The 25,813-nt window shown below is 38.1% G+C and overlaps 1 protein-coding gene across 2 annotated transcripts in view; it reads left to right on the forward strand.

Annotated features, from left to right (window-relative positions):
- Positions 1 to 25,813, forward strand: part of SPRY3 (sprouty RTK signaling antagonist 3) — a 115,157-nt gene that overhangs the window by 84,885 nt on the left and 4,459 nt on the right. Inside the window, exon 2 of one of the 2 annotated variants that reach the window (XM_070502270.1) lies at positions 20,723 to 20,898. The gene's annotated coding sequence lies outside the window, so the exon portion shown is untranslated. Of the gene's footprint in view, positions 1 to 20,538; positions 20,899 to 25,813 lie in introns of those variants that run through there. The other variant, XM_014834719.3, reaches the window with a different exon arrangement.

A 25,813-nucleotide genomic window follows, 5' to 3' on the forward strand; every position in this document is an offset into this window, starting at 1 on the left:
TACAGAGGGGAGAAGGAAGAGGGAACAGAGTCTAAGACTCAAGATATCTTGCCACTCTGAGACTTCGGAGGTAAGCCCACCTATGAACCAGGTGGAGGTTTCGGAAAATTAAATCTGAATATTTAAAAAGTGTAATTCAAAGGCAACTCTGAAACCCTGGTTTTGTTTACGTGTGTGTATTCCATGGTAATCCTACAGTAGAAATTACAGCCAAATGGTAAGGATAAGCAATAGTGTCGGAATAACAAGAACAGCATGAACAGGTGACATCCTATCATAATATGTGCTCTTGCAAAGGTAGGCAGATATAATGCTATCCAGAGGATCTCCTGAGATAATTTGTGTGAAAGGAGCCAACTTGCCAGAGTAATGGTCAAGAAGTGGGTTAGGTAGCAGCAAAAAGGCTCAATGATTGGAGTGATATTTCGCTGCAACAATCCTGCTGTCTATATCTCTGCAAAGTGTAGTGTTGGCTTCACTTCAGATTCCAAGGGGAAGGAACTTTTCCTGGCAGTTTAACATGTTTCTCAGTATCATGTTGTACAGAAAAACGCTAATCCCACAGAGAGAATTAGCCACAAAAAAAAAAAAACAGAACAAAAAAGTACAACATGAGTGCAAACCCAGGACACTAAAGTCAGAGAGGCAGAGCCACAGCCTCACACAACCATTGCTCACATTGTGCAGAGCATTACTAGAGGGAAACAAAGTCTTCCACAGAAACCTGCTGCAAGCCTCTTAACAATGGACTCCTTTGGCTTGGCCTGGGGCCACTCTACCTGTGAATTATTTCATAGCAGTCTTTCCAGGTGATTCCTAGATTTTCAGGCTCCCCTAATTCACCAGATTGAGCCTCAGGGTCTCTTTCTGATGTGTGTCTGATTCAAATTGTATTTTAGGAAGACATGGAATCAAGGAAGAATTGGATGGTAAAGTACTGAGTGCAAAGCCCTTTACTGACTTCCAATAATGTCTGAACTTGTGTCTAAGGAACGTAGAAACACCTTTCAATTCCTAGTCTCTTCCTGCCACTCAAACATTTCTTACGGAGAACAGAGATCCAATGCTACTCCAGTCTCAGGAGCAGCTCTAGAAACAAACATCTTTCTCCAAGCTGGAGAAACTTACTTCATCCCAGACCAACTTTAATTCTTAAATTTTATTTAAATCAAAGATAAGCAGTTAAAAGGAGTTAGCTAGTTGGCGTTCCACAGACTGGTTTCCTTGAAGCAGTGGTAAAGGTCTTTCACTTATTAACTATTTCTGTCAATAAGGGTGCATCAGAGGCTCTGTTGTAACACTAAGTTACATCACTACTGAGGAGCCTATAAGACTAGGGGGTGGTACAAGGACCATCATGAAGCATAGCTGCCGAGAGCCACTGACAACTTTTTAAAACTGTGGCTGAAAGCAACCAGCAGGAATAACAGTCGAAACCTCCTGTTGATGGGAGTCACCTAGAAGGGCAGCAGCTAAATGTTCAGGTTTAGGAGACCTTACCATTCTAAGATACTTGGCCTTGTCTTCCAAACAAAAATCATACTTGACATCAGGAGAGACTACTGAAATCTCAATAGACTTATAATTGAGCAGATAAAACAATTTGACCTTGAGCAATTTTTTTAACCTCATTGAGCATAAACTTCCCCATCTGAACATAAGAGTACTTACATCATAGGTTTGTTATGAAATTTAACTGAGATAAAATATGTAATTAATCTTACATAATACTTGGTACATGGTAAGCACCAATGGTTATTAATATTATCATTTTCACCAGCAAATTTAGCAGAGCTGAAGGCTCTGAAACACTGAGTAGGAACTTGAACCAGCCATAGAGACCTTGAATTGTAACCTGGCCTTCAGATTCCTCATCAGGAGGGTGGGGCCAGGAATAAGAGCGTTACACTTGGCACAAGTCCAAACTGCATGACTGCACAAACACTGTAACTGTTCTGTATTCAGACACATTTGAAAGGATTTTTCCAGCATAAATTTCTAAATGTGCTGCTTGTTTTGTAATTCAATCTAGGGCAGCAGCAGCAGTGCTATCATTATTTACATTTCTGCCTTTCAGTCTTGGATCCAAGACATTTGCAGCAGTATGAATTGGCTCATAACAAAATTCTTCTCTTTTCTTGAAAAATCATTTCACATTACTTTCTTTTATACCCATAAGCAAATACATATTAATGATCCTTTACATTGATTTGGTTCTGGGACATTTGGTCAAAAATAATTTACAGAAATAAACTGTCTGATTCAGACACTAGGTAGTTTAACATTAAATTCTTCCTATTGCTTTGATTTTAAGAAATTATTTCAGTATAAGAGAGCCTCATTGGCAACATATTAACTTTCTAATATTGTTATTACAGTTTTTTCATTTTAATGAACAAAAGACAATACAAAGACCTTACAAACAATCAGAAAATCTTCTCACCCTCAATTAGCTTTTCTAGTCTCCAGGGTTTCATATCTCCAACAGTAACTTGGACAGTTGTTAATCTCAATTTATAATTGAGGAGGGGAGGAAAATATTTTTATTTATGTATTTGTTGAGTCTTAAGATGGTTCTAGGAGTGACCAGTTACTTTTCACCCTTTGCTTTGCCTTGGTCGTGTTTGGAGTCTTGCATTCTCTAACACTAATAAATAATTGCACACCTGCATTAGTCTTTCTTCACTAGGGTGCCCTCAAATTCTGGAAGGACTAACTTGGTTGATCTACAAGGGACTGCTGCACGACTCCAATAAATGAACTCATGCAGAATCTGCAACTACTTTAGTAGCATGGGAATAAATAGATTTTTCTTTTTGATTTTGTTTTTTGCTGAGGAAGATTTTCCCTGAGCTAATATCTGTTGCCAATCTTCCTCTGTTTTTTGCTGAATAAGATTGTCCCAGTGTTAACATCTGTGTCAGTCTTCCTCTATTTTATATGTGGGTCACCACCACAGCATGACTGATGAGTGGTGTAGTTCCCTGCCTGGGATCCGAACCCATGAACCTGGGCCGCTGAAGCAGAGTGCACCAAACTTAACCACAAGGCCACAGGTCCAGCCGCAAAATAAATAGTTTTTGAAGGATGAATGATTGAATGGTCAGGATTGTTCTATGTAAGAAGGCCACTGGGAATGTTCACTCTACACACATGGTTTCCAGGTACTATATTTCTGTATTTCTGCCTATATTTCCATTTACTCCTTCTTTTAATCCTTCATTGTCTCCTCTTGGCTCCAAACTGTGGATCTGGAACCATATATATCTCCAGGAAAACTTTTGGCCCTCAACTGCCCTCAGTATTACATCCTTTTTGAAGCATAACAGAATTTTTCTCTAAATTAAAAGGGAATCACAGGGCCTCACACGTAATGGCTCCTGATTCAAAATTAATTTTCCTTCCTTAGATGCCTAAATTATCCCAGCATATAATTACAGAATCTTTCTTTGGAAAGGGCCCTAGAGCTTAATCTAATTTTCAACTCATTGCAGGATTCAGTGTTATAGAATCAATGATAGTTTGTAAAGCAGTCTCTGATTGAGCACTTACCAGGAAGACTACTGTGTTAGTTGTTAGAAAAATATTTCTTAAAATGAGCTAAGACCCACCCCTCTAAAATTTTCTTTAGCAAAGGTTCATAGTCCCATATGAGAAAAGACTTCCCTATTTTCATTTAAAATGTTGTCCTATCAAATTATCTCTAAATGGATCAAATACAGCATATTTTAACAGGACGTATTCCTAGTGGTTCTGTCTCCATTAATCTATACTCCAAAATATTGTTCACTCTTTCAAGCTACCAGCCCTGATGCAGCATCCCAACCATCAGTGCCAAAACCAGAAGTGCATTCTCCTCTTACATTAATAATAATTTTACAGTATGGTGGCAGGAAATGCACTTTCAGTTCACTGGCTATAGCTATTATGCTATGCGGAAATGACTGCCTGGAAGTTAGCCAGGTCCCTTGGCTTAAAGGCCAACCCTAAGGAAGACAAAGGTAATATAAGAAGGGAAACTATGCCACCTAACCAAAAGCATTATTGAGACACTCTAGAGCTTGGCTTCTCAACTCTCTGTGGTGAAGGACCATTTAAAAAAATCCAATCTGCCATAGACTTTTGTAAAACAAGAAATCATGCACTTGGATATAGCAGCAATGTCAAAATGCTCTAAGAATTTCTAAATACTATTTGTATATCCGATCAGTATACTTATCATACTTCTGTGATTTGTGTCTTTGTCATACTTATCTCATCAGGGATTGGTCATAAACAGTTTTAGGGCTAGTATTGGTCAGTAGAACACACGCTGAATAAGAAAGGATGAGAATTACATTTGGCAACTTAATCCTTTGAGTATAGTTCAAGTGACATGCTAGTTCAAGCATCCCTGCTGCTAGTAAGCACCAGATGTGTATGTAAGTTGAATACAAATTCATGTCCATGCTTAAGGAGATAGTAATCATCTTGTTATTCAGATCATATCAATGAAACCAATTGCCATTTATAAATCATGTTTAAAGCAGTTTGATGATGAAATCCTGGCTAATCATATCTGTATGTGGAAAATATGTTTGCTTGGTGGTAGGTTGCATCAAGTATCATTTTTTCATAGTTAGGTAATTACCAGAAATAGAGTTCAGGAAGTGGCATGGCCACAGGCAAAAGAAAGACCTCCAAAAAAAAGTAATTTTGCAAGTAGAACCCTGGAATAACCCTAGGTCAGAGGTAACAAAGAGGGAAATTTAATGGGCCATACGATGACAGATGGTTTATTTAATTAAAGGACTGAGAAATACTTACATGAATCATCCCTCTGTTACTGGTGTTTGCCCCAAAATGAAGACTTTTAAATAAGGAATTCTGACATTGAATGCTATCAGATTGGGCATTAGAGCTGATGAACAGGGCAGTACTGCATGGAATGTTTGACTGCTACGTGGAATCAGAAGACTGATTAGAAGCTAATCATCCATCATGAAAGGGGAACTTCCTGGTTTTTCCCTGCTCCTATATACAGTGAAGTAGGGATATAGCGGATTCTGCATTAACTGCCAAGAGAAAAAGGATTTTCACATTTACAGAGGATATGGATTTCAGCCACAAATACTTTTTAATCTAAGTCGTCATGTGTAAATATAGACAGGCAATCAAGAATCACCAAAAGTTTAGTGAAAAATAAAAACGTTAAAGGGAGTCACCAGACTCAACCAATACAATAACTAATCTCTAAGGAAATAATAAGTGGAGAAAACAGAAAATAACTATAAATACAAATAGTATTTAGAAGGAGATCCATCACACTCATAGAATGCATCATTAAATACCTCACATTTATAAAATAAAAATAAGCTCTTATTCCAAAAAAGGAAATAATCAAGTTTCTTATTTGTTAAACAATATAATCCACGTAGGCTAGTCTAAGCATAAGCAAATATTTATTGAGTGGCTACTATGTGCCAACTACTCTTTTAGAAATTGGGATGCAGCAGCGAGTAAAACAGACAAAGTCTCTGTTCTTAAGGAGCTTATATTTCAGTGAGAGGCTAGAGACAACAAAGAAATATATGATTCAGGTAGTGATATCAAGCAGAGTAAGGGAGACAGCAAATGACAGGGGTGTGTGTGTGTGTACGTGGAGTGGTCAGAGACGGTCTCTCTGATAAGGTAATATTTGAGATAGGAATTAAAGGGGGTGATGAGCCAAGAGGAGAGAGGGAGAATGTTCCAAGCAAAAGGAGTGTCTTGGGGGTTTCGATTAATGATAAGGAGATCAGTGTGGCTTCAGTGGAGTGAGTGAGGAAGAGTGGTGGAAATTGAAATGAGAGTGATAAGAACAGGCCAAATTATATACGATCTTGTAGACCATTATATTTTGGCTTTCACTCTGAGATATGTGGAAAGCCACTGTAAGGTTATGAGCAGAAGACTGACATAATCTGACACATTTTAACAGTTTCACTTTGATGGCTGTGTAGACAATAGGCTATAGGGGGCAAGAGCAAAAGTAGGGAGACCAGTTGGCAGGCTATTACAGTGATCCAGGAATGAGATGATTGTGGCTTGGAGCAGGGTGTTAGCAATAAGGATAAGGATATATGGTCTGACTCTGGATATATTTAAAAGAAAATGTGGACAGAATTTGCTGGTGGATTGAATTTGGGGCATGAGAGAGAAAAGGCAAGGATAACTCCAAGATTTTTGCCTGAGGAACTAGAATAACTAAGGTGCTATTTATTATAGTGAAGAAAGTTGCAGAAGAACCAGTTTATTTTTGTTGGAGGATGAAGAGTTGAGGTTTTGGACATGTTAAGTAGGAGATAGCTATTAAACATCGAAGAGGAGATGTTGAGTAGGCAGTGGATATATTATTCTTGAGTTCAGGGGAGGGATCTTTGGCTATAGATATTAATTTGAGAGTCCTCTATATATAGAAGGCATTTAAAGTCACGAGACTGGATGAGATCAGCTAAGGAATGAATGTAGATAGAGGAGGGGAGGACCAAAGATTGAGTCTTGGGATACTTCAGTATTTTGCAGCTGGGAAGTAAAATGTGACCAGAGGATAGTGAGAAGAAATAACCAGTGAGATATGAGGAGAAATATAAAAAGGCACCCTGGAAGCCAAGTAAATAAAGTGTTTCAATAAAGAGAGAGAAATTGAGTAGGTAAAGAATACTTACAAGTCAAGTAAGATGAAGAGTGATAATTAAGCTTTGAAATTAGCAATATGGAGGTCATCAGTAACCTTAACCAAGGTAGCTTATTAAGCAGGGTCATCAGTTGAGAGTGAGAATGGAGTACTAGATATTGGAGGCTTGAGGAAAGAGTAGATGGTATAAAATAGTCATCTAGAGAGTGGGTTATGAAAATGTCATATGTTATGAATTTGACGACTAAAATTAAATGGAGATCAAACCAGTTAACATGTAAACAGAATAAGTGGAGAGTTTGATTTAAGCAGGTTTGGGGTCTTTTTCCAGGTGAGTATGACAAATGGAAAGAGGGGCAAAGGAGTTAATGGTATATGCCTGGGAGTGATTGTAATGATGGACCATGAAATATAGTCAGGTAAGAAGGAAAGTAGCAGTAAAAAGTAACAGGGTCAATGCATTGGAAGTCCCAGTAGGGTCAAGAAAATGTTGGGAATGGGGCATTAGAAGGAGTAGTCAGAAAATATAGGAAGAAATGGTTTAAGAAGGGGATGCTGAAATTGAGATTATGTACATAGGGCAGTTATTTATTAAAGGAGGGCTGGAAAAGCAGTCTTGAGGCTCAGTTTCCAGAAAAAATTGCCCAGGACCAATGCCACAGAACTGACCTGATAAGAAAAACTGTTGCTCCTGAATTAGATGCCAAGAAATTGACTTTACTGCAACAGCTACTGCTGCCAGCACTGATGCCACTACTCTATTAAGAACTTGACCTTGCAATCTCTGCCATCCTTCAAAGCCAAGTTCCTTCACTACTACCTATTCCAGCAAAATGGAAACCACACAGTACCACTTTATGCATGCCTTCAATTCCTAATCAGAGTCTCATATCAAGGTATCTGATTGATAGAACCTAAGCCATATTCCTAGATCTTAGTTCCAACACAGACTACAAGTTTGAATTTTTACTTCTACATTTGAGAGGTAAAAATTACAATGTAAGAATTTCCAAGATATAGAAAGACTCTTCGTGATATGTTGATCAGACACAAATGTGACAAATGTCTAGTATAGAGATTTTAGAAATTAAAAACACAATTGCCAAAAATTTACCCATTACTAAAGGGGTAACTAGAAGTATGCGTACAACTAAAGCCAGAATTACTGAGTTGAAGATTGAACACGGAGATTCTCCCAGGTGCAACACAAAGACCAAAGAAAAGATAAGAAAAATTAAGAGATGTACAGATCTTTATAAGAATCCCAACATCTATTTAATGAGAGTTCCAGAAAGGAAAGGAAAGGAAAGGAAGGAGGGATGAAAGGGAGGAAGGGAGGGAGGAAAGAGAGAAAGGAATAAAAGAAATACTGGACTAAAATTTCCTTAAATTGAAGAATAACTTAAGTCTTCAGATTTAAAGAGCCCACTGAATCTCAAGCAGGAATAATGGGAAGAATGACATGTGCCTAGATGAATCATCTTAGTAAAAAATTTAAGCTCTAAAGTCAAAGCAAATATCCTCTTCAAGGCACCTTTGTGCAGCACATACCTATGGAGTAGCTAACTGATCCCTATACCAAAATAAACTCAAAGATTTATCAAAAAATATGAAATCATCAAAATATAAGAAATACTAGAAGAAAACGTGGAGAGATATGGCACAAACCTAGATGTCATAATCCCATAATGGAAAAGATTGATCAGTTTGACCACACAGCAGTTTAAAACATTGGCAAGGCATGAAGTTAAAAGGCCAATGGCAAATTGATTTTAAAAATTAATGTTTATGCCAGAGGTCTAATTGGCTTAATATTTATATATTAATATATTTAATGCATATATTAAGTTCTTACATGTTCATAATGAAAACACAACTCAATAGAAAACTGGAGAAATAACATGAAAATACAGTTCTGAAAATGAGACATATAAGTAGCCAATATTTATATGAAAAAATATTGAATCTCAGTCATATTTTTAGAAATCTAAGATATAATTTTCTACTTTTCAGAGGGAAAAAGGTCAAGAAATTTGATGACACACTTAGCAAGAATGTGAGAAAGTGAGCATTCTCCTAAACTCTTGGTAGCAGTGTAAATTGGTGCAAGTTTTTTGGAGAATAATTTGATAATATTAAGAAAAATTAAAATACATGTATTCTTCATCCAGGCTTTTCACTGTAGAAATCTATTCTACAGGTAGACTAGCACAAATATCCAAAAATATACGCAAAAGAGATTTATTGCAGCACTGTTTGAAATGCAAAAAATCTGAAAACATTCTGAATGTCCATCAGTCAGAGATTAGATTTAGGCACTTCTGGCAAAGTAAAGAGGCATACACGACAGGAGTCTATTTTCATGAAGATTAAAGAGCCTCCCAAAAGTATTCTTTAAAAGAAAACAGGTTGGGGCTGGCCCCGTAGCAGAGTGGTTAAGAGTGGCCGAGTGGTGAAGTTCATGCACTCCACTTCAGTGGCCCAGGGTTTCACCCGTTTGGATCCTGGGCACAGACATGGCACCACTCATCAAACCATGCTGAGGAAGCATCCCATGTGCCACAACTAGGACCTACAACTAAAAATATACAACTCTGTACTGGGGGGCTTTGGGGAGAAAAAGGAAAAATAAAATCTTTAAAAAAAAAAAAGAAAGAAAAGAAAACAGCTTTATTGAGATATAATTCACACACAATAAAATCCACCCATTTAAAGTGAACAGTTCAGTAGTTTTTAGCCTGTTCACATAGTTGTGCAACCATCACAACTATCTAATACCAGAACATTTTCATCAACCCAAAAAGAAACCCTGTACTCTTTAGTAGTCACTCTCCATTTCCCTTTCCCCAGCCCCTGAATTCACTAATCTGCTTTCTGTCTTTACAGATTTTCCTATACCGGACCTTTCGTATAAATGGAATCATACAATATGTGGCCTTTTGTGTCTGGCTTCTTTCACTTATTTTGCTTTCAAGGTTGATTCATGTTGTAGCATGAATCAGTACTTTATTCCTTTTCATGACTGAATACTATTCCATCGTGTGGATAGACAATATTTTATTTATCCAGTCATCACATTTGTGGACATTTGGGTTGTTTCTACATTTTGGTTATTCTGAATAATGCTTCTGTGAATATTTCTGTACAGGTTTTGTGTGGACATATGTTTTCACTCTTTTGGAATTGCTATATCATATGATAACTTCATGTTTAACATTTTGAGGAACTTTCAAACTGTTTTCAAAAGTAGCTGCACCATTCTACAATCTTGCCAGGAGTGTATTAAGCTTCCAATTTCTCTATATCCTTGTCAACACTCATTACTGTCTGTTGTTTTGATGTTAACCATCCTAGAGGATATGAAGTGGTATCTAATTGTGTTTTGCTTTGCATTTTCATAACAACCAATGCTGTTGAACATCTTTTCATGCAGACATTGGCCATCTGTATGTCTTCTTTGGAGAAATGTCTAGTTAAATCCTTTGCCCATTTTTTAATTCAGTTATTTATTTTCGTTGTTGGATTGAAAGATTTCTTTGTCTATTGTGGATACAATTTCCTTATCAGATATCTGATTTGTGAACAATTTCTCCCATTCTGTGGGTTGTATTTTCACTTTCTTGATGATATGTTTGGCAGAGAAAAGGTTTCAATTTTGAAGAAGTGCACTTTATCCATATTTTCTTTTGTCATTTGTGCTTTTGTTATTGTACCTAAGAAGGCAACCAGTACGAGGTTGCAAAGATTTACTCCCATGCTTTCTCCAAGAATTTTGTAGTTTTAGCTCATACATTGGCTTTATGATCCATTTTGAGTTAATTTGTGTATATGATTTGAAGCAGAGGTCCAACTTCATTCTCTTGAATGTGGCTATACGGTTGTCCCAGCACTATTTGTTGAAAAAACTTCTTTCCCTCATTAACTTGTAGAAAATCACTTGACCATAAATCACTTGACCATTTATTTATGGACTCTTGATTCTACTGCATTCATCTATATGTTTATCCTTATGCCAGTATCACACTGTCTTGATTACTGTAGTTTTGTGGTAAATTTTGAAATCAGAAACATTGAGTACTCCTATTTTGTTCTTTCTTTTCAAGATTGTTTTGGCTATTCTGTGTCCCCTTGCATTTCCATATAAATTTTAGGAGTCTCTCATCAACATCTGCAAAAAATCCAGCTGGGATTTTGATAGAGATTGTGTTGAATCTGTAGATCACTTTGGGGAGTATTGCCGTCTCAACAATATCAAGTCTTGTGATCCATGCACATGGAATGTTTCTCCATTTATTTACGTCTTTAATTTCTTTCAACAATATTTTGTACTTTTCAGTGTATTGCTTTTCTTTTGTTAAAGTTAATCGTATTTTATCCTTTATGATGCTATTGTAAACGAAATTTTCTTAATTTCATTTTCAGATTGTTCATAGCTAGTGTATAGAAATACAGTTTCTTTTTGCATATTGATCTTATATCTTGCCATTTAAGTGAATGTGTGTGTATGTTTGTGTGTGTGTGTGTGTATTTTAGATAGAGAAGTTGCTCAGGAAGTTTGTTACAAATAATAGGCATGTGCTGTTGGGTATTGGTAGTGGAGAAAAACAAGTCATTTGCATTGTTGAGTAGTCATCCATTGTATGGATATAACCACTCCACCACTCATTCCCTGTAAAAGGTGCAGAATTTGCAATATATCTGTAAAAATTGTTTGGGTCCTGATGAAGTCACATAGTATAACTGGAGAGTAAAGTGACTATCAGTACCTAAAACTCAGAATTATAATTCAAAACATGCAGTGAAAAGTGAAAGCAAAACCCTTGCCAATTCTTTCATGTTTTACTCCAGTTTCTCTGAATTCCTTCACATTTTGCTTCAGTAAAAGCAAAATTTAAAGAGTACAATCTTCTCAGTCAGCTGAAAGCTATTTTAGATGCAGTTACCCTTCCTGTTCTTCCTTCTCCTGTAACTGCTCCCTCTTTATTTAGATGGCATGCAATAGACATTAATCCTATTATAGCGAAGTAGTATGGCATGGGAGATAAAGGTGTAAGCTATGGAGTCAGATTGCCTAGGTTCAAGTCCCACTTATGCTATATATTCACTGTTTGGCCTAAGGTAACTTACCTTTACCTCTCTTGGCCTCAGTTGCCCCATCCTAAAATGGAGATGACTTTAGTGCCTTACCTGGAGGATTTTTATGAGGGTTATATGTATAAAGTCTTAGAATAATGCATTGTTAATGCTCAATAAATCCTAGCATGTCATTAACATTACATTTCAGTCAGTTGGCACACAAGGAGACAGACATAGCTATCTCCAGCCTGGGAAGATTTAAAAATAAGCAAACAAAATATCTCATTTTAGCCATAGGGCATCTGTATCCTCTTGACCTATTGGGGGAGGGGGTTCCTAAGAGATTCTCTTTTTAAAAATTGGGAACATCAAGAGGAAAGTGCCCAGAGGAGATAGTGAAGGACACCGAGAAAGCAGAAAAGATAAACAGGAAAGAGAAGAAAGTTAGAAGGAAAAGAAACCAGTGAGGCCAGGGAGAGGAAAGTAAGTGACTGGGAAGAGGGAGTAGAACAAGAATAAGGTTCATAAAGGTTGAAAAGAAAGAGAGAGAGAGAGAGAGAGAGAGAGAGAGAGAGAGGGAGACAACTTGTAATACAGAGCTAAGAGCTTTATTGAAGTTTAACAGAAAAGAAACCCTTGTTTGAAAGGAAGAGACTGGCTATATTTAGTACCGGGTAGGATGTCAGTTCTGAAAATAAACCGCTCCCAGAACCGAATGCAATCCTCTGTGCTGTTGTCACCTGCAGTAGGCTGGCCTCTCTTGTAGGGGAGTGTGAAACATGGACACGTCAGCTACTTCAGAGCTCCTGACATTCACGAGGACTTGCCCCACTTTGTCTCCTTGCCCCATTCCTAAGTTTTAAAACTTCTGATTAAAGTGGAGAAAAAAGTTACATAACTAAAGAAAGTGAAGTGTATGTTGGTATATATATGGAGCAGGAAAGTGTCCTGCCAAGTAAATATCAGAATCTAAACACCATGTGGCCAGATGCTTAATATAATATTCACCACCTCCATTGTACACCTCTGGTGCATGAATTTGAACACAGGAACCTAGAAGGAGGTGTGACAGGCCATAGAAAAAGATATACTTGAAGCACACTATAACTGGTATAGAGGTAAGTCCTGTGGAGACGTCATGCCTGTGCAACCTAGGGAGCTCACATAGGGCAGGCAGACAGGCCAAAGTCAGCATACACTAGGAAAAGACGGAGACTTAATGTACATTTAGATACACACACACACACACACACACAAACAAACACACACACACATTGTGTTGGAAAAACATAGGTGATGTCTTTCACTGAAATGGAAAAAGCAGGTATTTTGAAGTAAGAAAATATAATCAGAGTTCCGTAATTCTAACTTCCAATTCTATCTTCTCATCACTTTCAAACAATTCCACCTGTACTCCTCTCTCATCTGGACTGTTGGAATAGCCTCCTAATTGTGCTCTCTGCTTCCACCCTTATCCCTTCTCCTGAATATATACTCCACAGGGCAGCCAGAGAGATCCTTTTAAAATTACAAGTCAGATTGTGTTACTCCTCTGGACAAAAACCTACAATATCTTCTCAAAATGAAAAATCTTTAACGTGGTCTGTAAGACTCCTCATGATCCAGCCCTCTGCTACCTCTCTGGTTTCATTTGCCACTAGTATCCCCTCACTCCTTCCACTCTAAGTATGCTGATCTCCTTGCTCTTCCCAGAATATGCCAAGCATATTCTGGCCTCACGGATTTGCATTTACTTTTCCCTCCATGTGAAAGATGCTGTCCTCATATAGCTGAATGGCTTGCTCTCTTACTTTGTTTGAGACTCAGCTCAAATGTCACCTCATTAACAAGAGAGACGTTCCATAACCACCACACATAAAATAGAAACCTTCCCTACCCTACATCACATTTGATGGATAAAGGAAGATGATGGGTGGAGACGTCTGATAGGCTATTGGATATGTAGGTCTAGAGTTCAGCCAGGAAGTCTGGACCAGAGATGTAGATTTGGGAATTTACATCACTCTAGGTAAGGAATATAATGTTTGTAATGATCTAGAGGTAAGAGAAAGTTTGGTACATTCAAGAACCATGTGAGACTTTTTGAAAATGCGGATTCTCTGGGTCTCACCCAAGATCTCTCGAATCTGAATCTCTGGTGGTGAGGCTTAGGAATATATAGCTTGGTAAAGTTCTATATATGGTGCTGATGTGCAGCCCTGGTTGAAAACTACTGCTTGAAAGGTACATGCAGGGGCCGGCCCCGTGGCGCAGCGGTTAAGTTTGCACGTTCCACTTTGGTGGCCCGGGGTTTGCTGGCTTGGATCCCGGGTGCGGACATGGCACCGCTTGGCAAAAGCCATGCTGTGGTAGGCGTCCCACATAGAAAGTAGAGGAAGGTGGGCACGATGTTAGCTCAGGGCCAGGCTTCCTCAGCAAAAAGAGGAGGATTGGCAGCAGTTAGCTCAGGGCTAATCTTCCTCAAAAAAAAAAAGTTACATGCACCTCCATCAAACTTACTAGTAATCTCCAAATAGTCAAACCAGTAAATATTTTATATATCTCACTTGTCCACTCTGTTGGAATTGATAGTTGATCACTCAGCTTCAAATATTATACTTTCTTGGCTTCCAGGGACCACACACTCATGATTCTCCTGCCATCTTTCTAGCCATCCCTTCTCAGTCTATTCTATGGACTTCTTTCCTGCCAATCCCTTAAATATCTGTGCTCTCCAAGGTTTTGACTTCTACCTTTCTGTCACTCTCACATTCTACACGCTCTCCCTGACTAGGCTCATCCATTCACATGACTTAAATCTGTGCACCACTGGTGCTCATATTTCTATCCCTGATCCATATCCTCTTCTAAGCTTAAAACCCATATGTAATATTGCCTAGATTACCACTTAGATATTACATGGGCACCTCAAACCCAACATACTCAAGGCTTATTTTTTTGGTATTCCCTCCACCTTTCAGTAAATGGCACAATTAACACCCCACATCAAATGAGTCACTAAGTCTTGTTTATTCTATATTCTACCTATCATCCACTTTTCTTCATCCACACTGTTCCTACCTTGATTCAGGCCACAATTATCTCTTATCTGATTTTGTGACAGATTGCATCGCAGTTTGTGCATTTACATGTTCATTTATTCTACTAGATTATGAGTAATGAGAGGATAAGACCACTCATTTGTAGATTCAACCAATATGTACTCAGGGCCTACCTCATGGCATACTGTGTCACAGTCATCTCTGTATCTTTCACATCAAGTATATCGCCTGACATTAAGTAGATACTCAGTATATGTTTGTTTTATTGAATTACGTTGAAACTTCATATGTTACAGATGAGATGAAAAATGACCTGCCAAAGCCACAGAGCAGATTAGGATACTGGAATTTACATTTCTTTACTCTTAGTCCAGCTTTCTTTCCACAGGACCACACTGTCCCTCCCTCCTACTCCTCCATACTCTCTCAGACTACTTTTTTCTCTCTGACTTTTCTACACCATTCTCTCATTATTGGTGATATTGCTCCTATACTTGTTTGCCAGCTTCTGTGGAAAGAAAATAATTATAACCATCCATATAGGCTTCTTGGTTAAGAATCTGTATTTCCTTGGCATTGCTTACTTCTGCTGAATCAGGATGACCATAGGTCAGCTTTTCATCTGGCACTTCTAAAGAGGTCCTCTTGACTTCAGTAGAGTATGGATAGAGCTGGCCTCATATAGGAAATTACAGACTCTCAAACAGATTTGGGCTATATTCTTGGGAAAAGAGAATGAAGAATGACTTTCAGAATTTGTGCAGAGTATGTGTTTTATGTAGACAAAATAAGAGAGAATGGATTATAACTATAGGTTGAGAGACTTTGATGTTTGATTGGGTTTATGGATGAAGATTCTGATAGCAATTATTTTAGACATTGTATTGGACTATCATACAAAGTTGGTTTTTTATGTATAATCTATTTCCATTTACTACAATTTAGTAAAACCTAAATAAACTCAGTACATTCTAGGAATACGAATAAAACATGAGGGTGGTGCCTTCTGGAGAAAATTTCTGCTCCTAACTTGTTCAGGCTATGAGTATAGGGGATCCTCTTAGAATGGTTTATAAAACATGCTGTTTTCACATCTTTGTATCTTTGTTCATTCTGTTATCTCTTCTTGCAATGGTTTTTATCCATTCTTTTATTTATCAAATATTTTCTGAGCATCTACTCTGTGCCAGGCTTTATGCTGAGTTTGGGAGATTCAGTGATGATTCTTTTTGCAGTATATTTTTGTCATCTTTTCTTTTACCTCTTGGTATTTGCACATGCTATTCCATTTGGCTGTAATGTCCTTCTCATACTTCAAATTTATGTTTAAAGGTCATATTTTCTAGAGAAAGAATTCCATAACCCCTCAATACTGGATTAGGTATATTTCCTCTCTGCTCCCTTCTATAACACTTATCATCTTGCATTACATTTTTCTATTTGTTATCTTTCCTACTGAATTATGAGCCCCTTGAGCAAGGATTCATTTATTAATCATATATTATTAATTAATTATAATATATTATTAATTAATTTTTTATATTAATTTACTACTATATCTTTACTCTTTGGGCCTATATTAAGGTGACAATGATAACAAATGACATTATTCAAGCCTCTCACCTCCTAGGATGGTACCCACCAAAAATAGTAATTACGTTAATGATCATTCATTCATTCAACAATGCCTACTACAGACCACTCACTAAGTGCTGGAGATTCAATAACTAAATTTCCTTCTCTCGTAGAGTTGACATTCAAATGGGTAGGTGGAGATGTTTACTCCATGCCAGTTATTGTCCTAAGCATTTACATGTTTTAACCAATTAAATTCTCACAACAACCCTATGAAGTATATTTATAAATTGTACTGATTTTACAAATGAGAAACCAAGGCCCAAAGAGATTAAGTACCTTGGCCAAGGTTACACAGCTGACGAGTTGCAGATATGGAGTTTGACTCAGGCCAACTCACTCCAGACCTTGTAGTCTTAACCGCTATACCACAGAACCCTTTCATCTGCAAATCCCTTCAAGAATTTTTGCTCTATTCCAAACTACTTGATATCTATGAATATGCCACATTGTTGTATACTCCCTTGCCTTTGAATATCCTGTTCACTCTTCCTGAAATGCCTCCCTAACCCACATCCTTTTTTAGTGAGCTTAGAAGTCACTCACTCCAGGAAAAACTTTGCCTAATCACCTGAATTTGGATATCTGTTCCCCTCTTTATCACCCTTTATTATAATTGTCTGTCTCCCATTCTAAACAGTGATCTCTTTGAGGGCAGATATAACACTTATTATATTTGTCTTCACTGCTGTATCTCCAGACTCTGGCACACTGGTCACGCTTATTGAATGAATAAATCACTGACTATTGGAAATCTACATAAATATTTTTGTGCTTTAAGCTATTGTGTTTTAAAGGACTATTTGCAGTTTCATGATTTTCGATAGGATATTGAGATAGTACAATTACATACAGAAATTGATGTTGAGACGTTACGAAATTCCCTATGTGATACCTGACAACTTGTTTTACAAACTTGTTAGATTCAGTGTATATCAGGAAATGTGCTTTCTTAGCTCTTTAGTTAATGGTGTATGCTTTTCAGGAAACACATTTTGACAGATTCATTGAGTTGTCCAAGATCATACAGCTAGTTAGTGACAGTGTTGGGCCTAGAGGTAAACACAGGTCTCCTGTCTCCCAGTCCAATGCCTTTTTTAATTTTATAGACACCTTGCTGGCATTAGTTCGCTTCCAATTGAATTTGGAGATACTGTCTCAGCACAAATCAACCCATATGCTTCTAAAAACCAGTGATTTCCAAAGAGTAAATAAGTAACTTTGAAGGTCACCGGAAAAATTACTCTGCCCTTCAAATATCTCCCTTACTACTATGCTTTAGAAATCTCTAAGTTACAGTTTGATAATGAATTAAACACATCCTTCCACACTTCATAGCAACTGGTTGTTCAGAGAATTTCTGAAATGACAGTTAACTCAAAAACGTTTTGAAAGAAGGGAGAGTATATCTAATAGAATACACTGAATAGCGAGGACAGATCATAGCTGAAAGTGTTGTAGGAGTTACAAATGCAGAAACAACTTAGGGCATCAGTAAAAACTCATAGGGCTTTAGAGTAGAAAGGAGCCTTAGTAGTGAGGGAAAGATTCACAGAGGAATTAATTAGGACCTGAAGGTAAAAAATGAATAAATATATACAATCCGTGTGAGGGAACATATGGAAAGCTGAATTGGTAGCCATTGTGCATTAGTATTTGAGAAGAGTGAAATATTCAACCTGTCTTATGTTAAGAGATATGCTGAGGAGAGAAGTAGAATGTACGGAGAATAACTTGATTGACAGGCAGTGTAATTTAGACTTAATGCTCTAGGAATTAGAAATAAGTTTTTGAACAAAGGAATAAAATGTGAAAATAAACCACATTAAGGAAGATATAATTGGCATATATCTGTTCAAATTTAAAGCTTGACTTAAAAAAAAAAAGGATTTCAAATTGAAATCATCTCTTGCCTTTCCTATGGGTTACATTGGGGATAGGAACAATTTCTTAATATTCATGTGTACTGTTCATTGAGCACTTACTATACAACAGACATGTGATAAACCTTTTAAATGCAAGACCTTATTCAATCTCCAGGAAATAGCACAATCCTGTAATGTAGGTACTATATATTGTTACTTCCATTTTAAAGATGAAGAAACAGACTCAGAGAGGTGAATTGAGTTGCCCAAAGTCAGATAGCTCATAAATTGAGGAGCAAAATTTTGAACCCTGATCTGTTTGACCTGAATTTAGTTAGTACAGTGCTTGACACATAGTTGATGTGCAATAAATACTTGTTGAATATGTGGGTAAATGAATATATCAGTAAATCTATCCTCTTCTGCAGATAACCTACAGATTAGCTTTAATGGTTTTCATGATCTTGATAAGCTCAAGTCAATGTTGAGAGTAGGGAAAAGGTCTGAGCTACAAAAGAGAAGAATTTACATAGGAAAATTTCTTGACTCTGGAAATTCTGATTGGGAAGCGATCTGGATTTGTTTAGAAATTATATGTATATATATATATATATATATATATATATATATATACACACACACACACACACACACACCCATACACACGTGTTCATGCATACTCACACCACCATACATGCTTTTAATTTCATGCTTTCTTTTGTTTTCTTAACCCTCCTGAGAGGGTGTAAACAATGGAATGTCAGAGCTAGAAAGGACCCTAGCAATTACCTAATCAGATCATTTCTACATGTAAATGTAGAAATGGAGGCACCAGAGGGAAAGTAAGTTGCAAAGGTCACACAAGGAATTAGAGTAAGATTAAGAATCTGAGTTTCCTGACTCACAGGTTTGTTTTACTCTGAACTGTCACCATTTACCATCTTAATTTTATAGATGGGGTAGCCAAAGCATTCTAAGAATGTTGATGGTCAAGCTCCTGCTACTTATCCATTGAAGCAGGACTTGAAATCAGATCTCTTTTATTTTAAATATAAGGCTTGTTTTCATCTAAGTGCTTCTATCTGGATGCCCAGAAGGAAGACCCTTCCCTATTGAATTAACAGTGGACTGAGTATAATTTACAGAAAGCTTTGTCCTTCACTTTAAGAGAAAATGTCTAAAGCTGCTTTATTTTCAGAAGGCTGGCAGTCTCAAGGAGGTTCCATGAAGGCAGATTCTGTCTTCCTTATTGAGTCCACAACAGCTAGCACAAAAGAAGGCACTCAAAAATATTTGTTGAATATATGACATATAAAGGTAGAAAAGGAAAGTAGGTTGGGTAATGGTTTCCCAATGGATGATGGATGGTTAATCATTATTAGTGCTGAAAAAGTGGGAATGAATGCGGAAAAGAGGTGGGAGAAGCCCTTAAACAAAGGAAAAGCTCTGTTTCTTTATCTGATTAAAGCTGCACTCACTCAACAAGGGCTGAGTGGCTTGGTAGGACTGTGATTGGCAGAGATATTTAAATAAAGCCTCCTTAAAATTGTTACTCTCCACCCAGCCAATTCCCCTTTAAATTCTGGCTCAGTCATTACCCAGGGACCGGATACAGAGATTCCTATGGGGAGTTCTAATGGGTCGATTCAATTTCAACTGGATGACGCCACTTAGCCAAGCATTAAGAGCTACAGCTCCGGGAAAGCAAATGACACAGAGAGAGGGAGAGAAAGAAATTATAACAAGGAGCAATAAATCCCTTCCCTCCCATCCTCCCCTATAACCCATTCACAAGACCTCAAGAAATCATCTACATTCACAAAACACCCAGCTAGCTGAGATGAATACACTGCAATCTCATCCCCATCCCCCCGCCCCCCTCCCCCCCCACCCCCGCGCTCTCTGCCGATCATATACCAACACACCCTGAACTATACAAATAATCACACACTGGCGGTATCTATTGCTCTGTTGAGATACCCTGTGTCTACAACTGCAGTTTCTGCTGCTTCAGTTCATCTGTCAGATTGGAGGAGACAGAGGCGGAGGTGGAGGCGGAGGCAAAAGAGAAGGAGGGGGAGGAGGTAAAGGAGGAGAAAGGGGAGGAGGCAAGGGGGAGGGGAAGAGTAGGGGAAAGAAAACGCTGGGGGAGGAGGGGAAAAAAGAGGAGGAGGAGGAGAAGGGGGAGGAGAAAGAGGCGGAGGAGGAGGCGGAGGAGAAATAGGAGAAGGAGGAGGAGAAAGAAGAGGAGGAGGAGGAGAAAGAGGAGGAGGAGGTGAATTTATCCTGCTGAGCTTTCTTTGGGGAATACGTGCTTCAAGATTTAGATCTGCATGTAAAATCTATACAAAGTATCTGCCACTACAGGTCTGACTCTCCTCCCGCGCCTCATCTTTTTTTTTTTCTTCTCGTTTTCTCTGCTGTGTCAGAAAGACCGAGACAGAACTATCTCTGTTTCTGGCTCCACTGCCAGTGAAGGAGTTTTCATTCAGACTTTCCGAAGAGAGGTGGAGAAACCTAGACTCAGGAGAAGAAGAGGTCCTTTGAGCCATATGGGGCATTAGTTCTTCTGCTTTTCTCACCATGGATAAACCCTTTCCTCAAGGTAAGCTATACAGATTAGCTCTTAAAGACCCTGGAATCCTTTCTATGCAATGCACAGATTACCATTCATTCCAGCCACCCTGAATGTGTGTGCGCGCGTGCGCGCGCGTCTGTGCACGCGCCGAAGCGCAAGCGCGTGAGTAAAATAAAATGAAAACCGTTTAAATGAAATTTAAACGAATCAGCTCTTGCGGAAAACTATCCGTATTGGAAATTTATAAATCAAAATAGAACTTCAAAATAACCTTTTTGTAATCAAATGTCAATTTAATTTCTAGCCTGTTGACCTGTAAATGCGTTTTGGTGCTTGTCTAAGCCCCTTGTAGCGCAGCCTAACCACCCAAACTGAGGACGTAGGGAGAGCCTGTGCTGAGACCAGTCTGGCTGCCCAGCGGGCATCCTGTCAGCGTGGGGCTAGTCTGCTATTGGCTCACGAGTCTGGGCTGTGCATCGTTCAGATTTCATCACATCACCTTGCCCTGGGTAGAAATGGCGCAAGCTGACACGACATAACCCCCTACTTACATTGAGTCAGAGCAATGATTTAGAAATCTCTGGATCCATGCCTGAGTGTGTGTGCACACGTCTCTGTGTGGCATATGGAAATTTTGTCAAAAGTGAGAACCTGTGAGCATGTCTAGTTAGCCAATAGGCATTTGATAGGACCTAGGGCAGTGGTTTACGCTCCCTTCCATTCGTCTAATTATAATTATTGCTCACCTCTGCATGCTGCAAACCAAGTTAGATGAACAGAAAACAGACCTTGAACTCTTAAACAGAAAACCTATTTTGAAATGCAAACTGTTGTTGCTTTTCTGGATTCATTAAAACCTCACTGTAACATAATGTGCTATCACGTGAATTTGGATCTACCAGGTGTTAAATCATGTCCCCAAGGGCAGCTGCATACATACATACAAATAAGGCACAAGCTAGTAGTTTAGCCACAAGGAAGTATTAGCCTTATTCCATTTCTAGATAAACATTTACTAAGACTTTAGTGTAACATTCTATACATCTTGTTTTTTGCATGTTCTTTTTTTAGGACTCTTTAGCTGTGAAACAATCTAGGTAGCGACCTGAGTGACTTGGATTTGGAGGTATTTTATTCAAAGTTGAGGCGCTGAGTAGTTAGGAAGAACCTAAAGGAAAGGAGACTAATTCTTCATGAAAGACTTTTGAGACAGAGAAAGGCAACCAATAAACCCAGCATAAAAAAATTTAGAGCATCAGGATACGAAAGGGCTTTAAAAACCCTCCTTTCATACCTCCTCATTTTACAGATAAAAAAACTGAGGCCTGGAGCAGAAGTCACTTGCCCACAGTCATACAGCAAAGTAGAGCTAGAGTTAGAACTAGAACTTAAGTTTCTTGTCTCTTATAAAAGTATTTGGGATTTAAAGAAAGATTCCCACTTCTTAAATGAACAACTAGCATATTCTTCAGGATGAGAAGTATGTGAATTCGCTTGATATTACAATTTTTCCCTGTATTGCTCATCACTAAAACACTTATAACTTTAAAAATGCAAGGTCTTAAAACTGTAAGACTCTGGTTTGAAATAAACTGCTATGAGTCTTAATGAAACTACTAAAGTAATGAATAGGACTAGGGTAGCAAAGTGACAAGTTAAGAGTTAAATGTGGTGAGAAACTGGCAGCTCCAGCAAGATGTATGCGGTAGGAGGGAGGCCCAGTCAGTGGCTGAGAGGTTAGTAATGTAAACTATATACAACTTGGTATTTGTAAGGGGGGAGTGCTTTGATAGAGATGCAAATGCTTTTGCACAGAGGGGGATTTTTAGAGAGCAGACTTTGGAACAGTAGAACTAAGAAAACATATAAAGCCATAGCAGAAATTCCCCCTATGTTTGCTTTCAGTTATTCTGAGAACGAGTGTATGTAACAGCAGAGCACAGAAAAAAGCAACACACCCCAGAGCTGTTACACAGTAAAGTACAAAATAGCATTGAACTCATGGGAGTGGGAGAGAAGAGAAGCCAGGCTCACCTTCTTTTTCTCTTTCCTCTTCTTTGAAATCCAGATTGAGTCATATTGTATCAGAAAGGATTTATCATAGAAATCAGAACTGTCTTAATGTGTTAGCATAGAAGGGCTTTAGATAGGAAAGTTTTCAACTTCAGTCTCAATATGACAGATTTTAGGTTCCAGGGAGAAAATGCATTTTTCTTTCATTAACAAACTGCATTTCTTGAATAGATTTAGCTTTCTAGTCCCTAAGTTGGCATAAGAACAGAAATTTCTGTTTAGGTTGAACATAGCAAATTTCAGGGCTACAGAAAAACAGTTGAGAAAGCTATGAGCACCTGGCCAGAGGGACTGAGATGGGAGTGGGTTTACAATGCATCATTCATTACTGCAGAGGCAGTACGTGACAGAAATCACTAGATCCCATCAATGTGCAGCCAAGACTTGTAATCACCTTAGCTCCTATTTAATAATATATGATATGTATATTCTCTCTCTCACTTAATAGAACATGAAATTGACCAACAGCACAGTCAGTTTGTTGACTGTTGCTGCTCACAATGAATGGCCCTTTAATGGGTGGATTTCTGAATCATAAACATGCATGCAGTAGTAGTTTTTCATCTAATCTATGTACTGCAGTAGTCTCTTGCCTATTCATTTCTCAATATTTTTTCCCTCTTACCTTCCCGTACAGTATCTATTTCAGTTCATCCTGTTAGCCAGATCAGATTCAGCATGTCCAGAATGGCAAACAATTTATTGTCATTCAGTCCTACTCAACACCCTGATTTTACCCAGGTCTTACTACCCACAGTATTGCAGATCTTCCACAGTCCATTCTTCCACAGTCCATTCTAATAAAAGATTTTACAGGGCAATCTAGACAATATATACTCTTCTGCTGCCAAGACAGGATCCCCTTTGAACATGGTTCTGAGTCATTTCTATTATGACCTAGATTCCTCCAATCTTAGCCTTCAACCTTGAGGGCATGTCCCTGAGATCCCTAGTGACATCCTTGGAATCCCATATGATTATCTCCTGTAACTTTGAGACCTTGTATGCCTTCCTGTGAGTCATTGATTCTTGCAATTCCAATATGTTCTGAATCTAGTTTCCTTTGGGAAATCAATGAGTCTAAAGTGCATCCAGTGTGTGTGTTATTGTTCTTACAGTGTAAAGGACTTGAAGGGCCCCACACGTTCTTTATCTGATCAATGAGGAATAAATCCATTTCTCATAAATTTGTCAAAAGACTCTTCTCAATCCAAAGCTCCTACATCCATATACTCTTCAAGTTAGCTGAACAATGTGTCCTTGTTTATTTGGGTGTTCAAATGAAAGCTACCTGTTCCTTTCCAGTGCTGAGACTATGAATCTTAATAAAGATGCAGAAAAGGTAGTGGTGGGAGGCTTCAGGAGGCTGTGAATCCAAGTAAATAAAAAAGACGTAGATTTCATTTTTGAATGCCCAAATAAACAAGGGCATGTTGCCCAGTTTACACTCAAGGATTGGAGATTTAGAAGGTGTGGTTGAAGGGAATTCCTTTGTCAAATTGTGTAGTTATAGAATTATAGACCATAATGGGGCAGAGTCCTTCGAAATCACCTACTCCACTCCTATAATTATGTAGATGGTGAAACGAAGGCCCAAACAAAACAAGTGGTTTGATAAAGGTTATATAGATATTTGAGTCTTGGGATCTCCATATTGTTTATCTGCGTTCTCTTGTGCTGTATTAAATAATACCAAAACAACTAGCTAAAAAGTGAAATTATAGTCAGACTGGTTCTTTGATATGATGTGCCAGAAAAGTTATTTTTAACCAAATTAAATCTTCTTTTCAAAAAATGAACAGATGTAAATTCAACTAAACAGGTTTGCGTGGGGATATAGCCCCAAAAGGCAATGACTCTGGCCATATTGTTAGACTTTGAGTCCTTTATGAACTTTTTCCTTAATTTTCCTGTTATTGAGCTTTGGGCACATTTTAGTGTTGTTTGCTTGCTTATGGAAACCTAATCAAGCACTATCTTCTCTCACTTCTTCATTTATATTACTCATTCAAGCTTTCCATCCCATACAGTAGTGTGAGTAATCGATCTATTTTGAGGAGGGTGGAAATCTGATGAATTTCAAATATATACTTTATTCATGCTAGTGTTTCCTAGGTTCTAATGTTTCCAAGATAACTCTTGGATTTGTGTTTACGTTTCCTTGTGTACACCTTTTTGGCTTCCAGGTGATGCAATACAGTAATCTACTGTTTGTACAATATTTTCCTCATGGTCACCATTATCAGTACTATGCTAAATCAGATCCTTCAGGGGATGACCACCCAACTCTTCCTGATTGTGCTACAGTGGAGACACAAGCATGTGCTTTCTAGATATTCAACTTAACTTAAATTTGGTATAAGGATATTGCTACTCTTTAAGAAAGCCAATTTACTGTGTAAGGTAGAGGTAGACCAAAGTAGTCCTAGTAGATTCTTCCTAGTAAATCCCATCAATATAGACTTGACTTGGGGTGGTAATAGGTACAATTACAGGTGATATTTGTGATAATTAGAGGCTCATCTTCTATGGTTCCCCCATCCCCAGTGTTACTCCCACATATACAAAACTTTGATTCTGGAGCCACACTGTCATTTAGAAAGAATCACCTCCTCAATAAGTTAAAGCAGCTTATAAGGTAAGGAGAACTGCAAGATGATTAGTCTTGGCTTCTTTACACTCTTGGGAAGGGTTTTTTGCTGTTATTCTACAGATAGCCTAATTTCTGCCCTCTGTGTCTCTGCCACAGCTCTGCCATTATTGCATCTTGCTTGCATGCCTATATTCATTGAATCAAGCATGTCCTTTCCCATCTATTTATTTATGGTTATCACAAATTTCACTGAAAGGAGAATTTTGATTGGTGATA

This window comes from Equus asinus, chromosome X (genome assembly GCF_041296235.1).
Source record: "Equus asinus isolate D_3611 breed Donkey chromosome X, EquAss-T2T_v2, whole genome shotgun sequence".
Classification (NCBI taxonomy): Eukaryota; Metazoa; Chordata; class Mammalia; order Perissodactyla; family Equidae; genus Equus; species Equus asinus.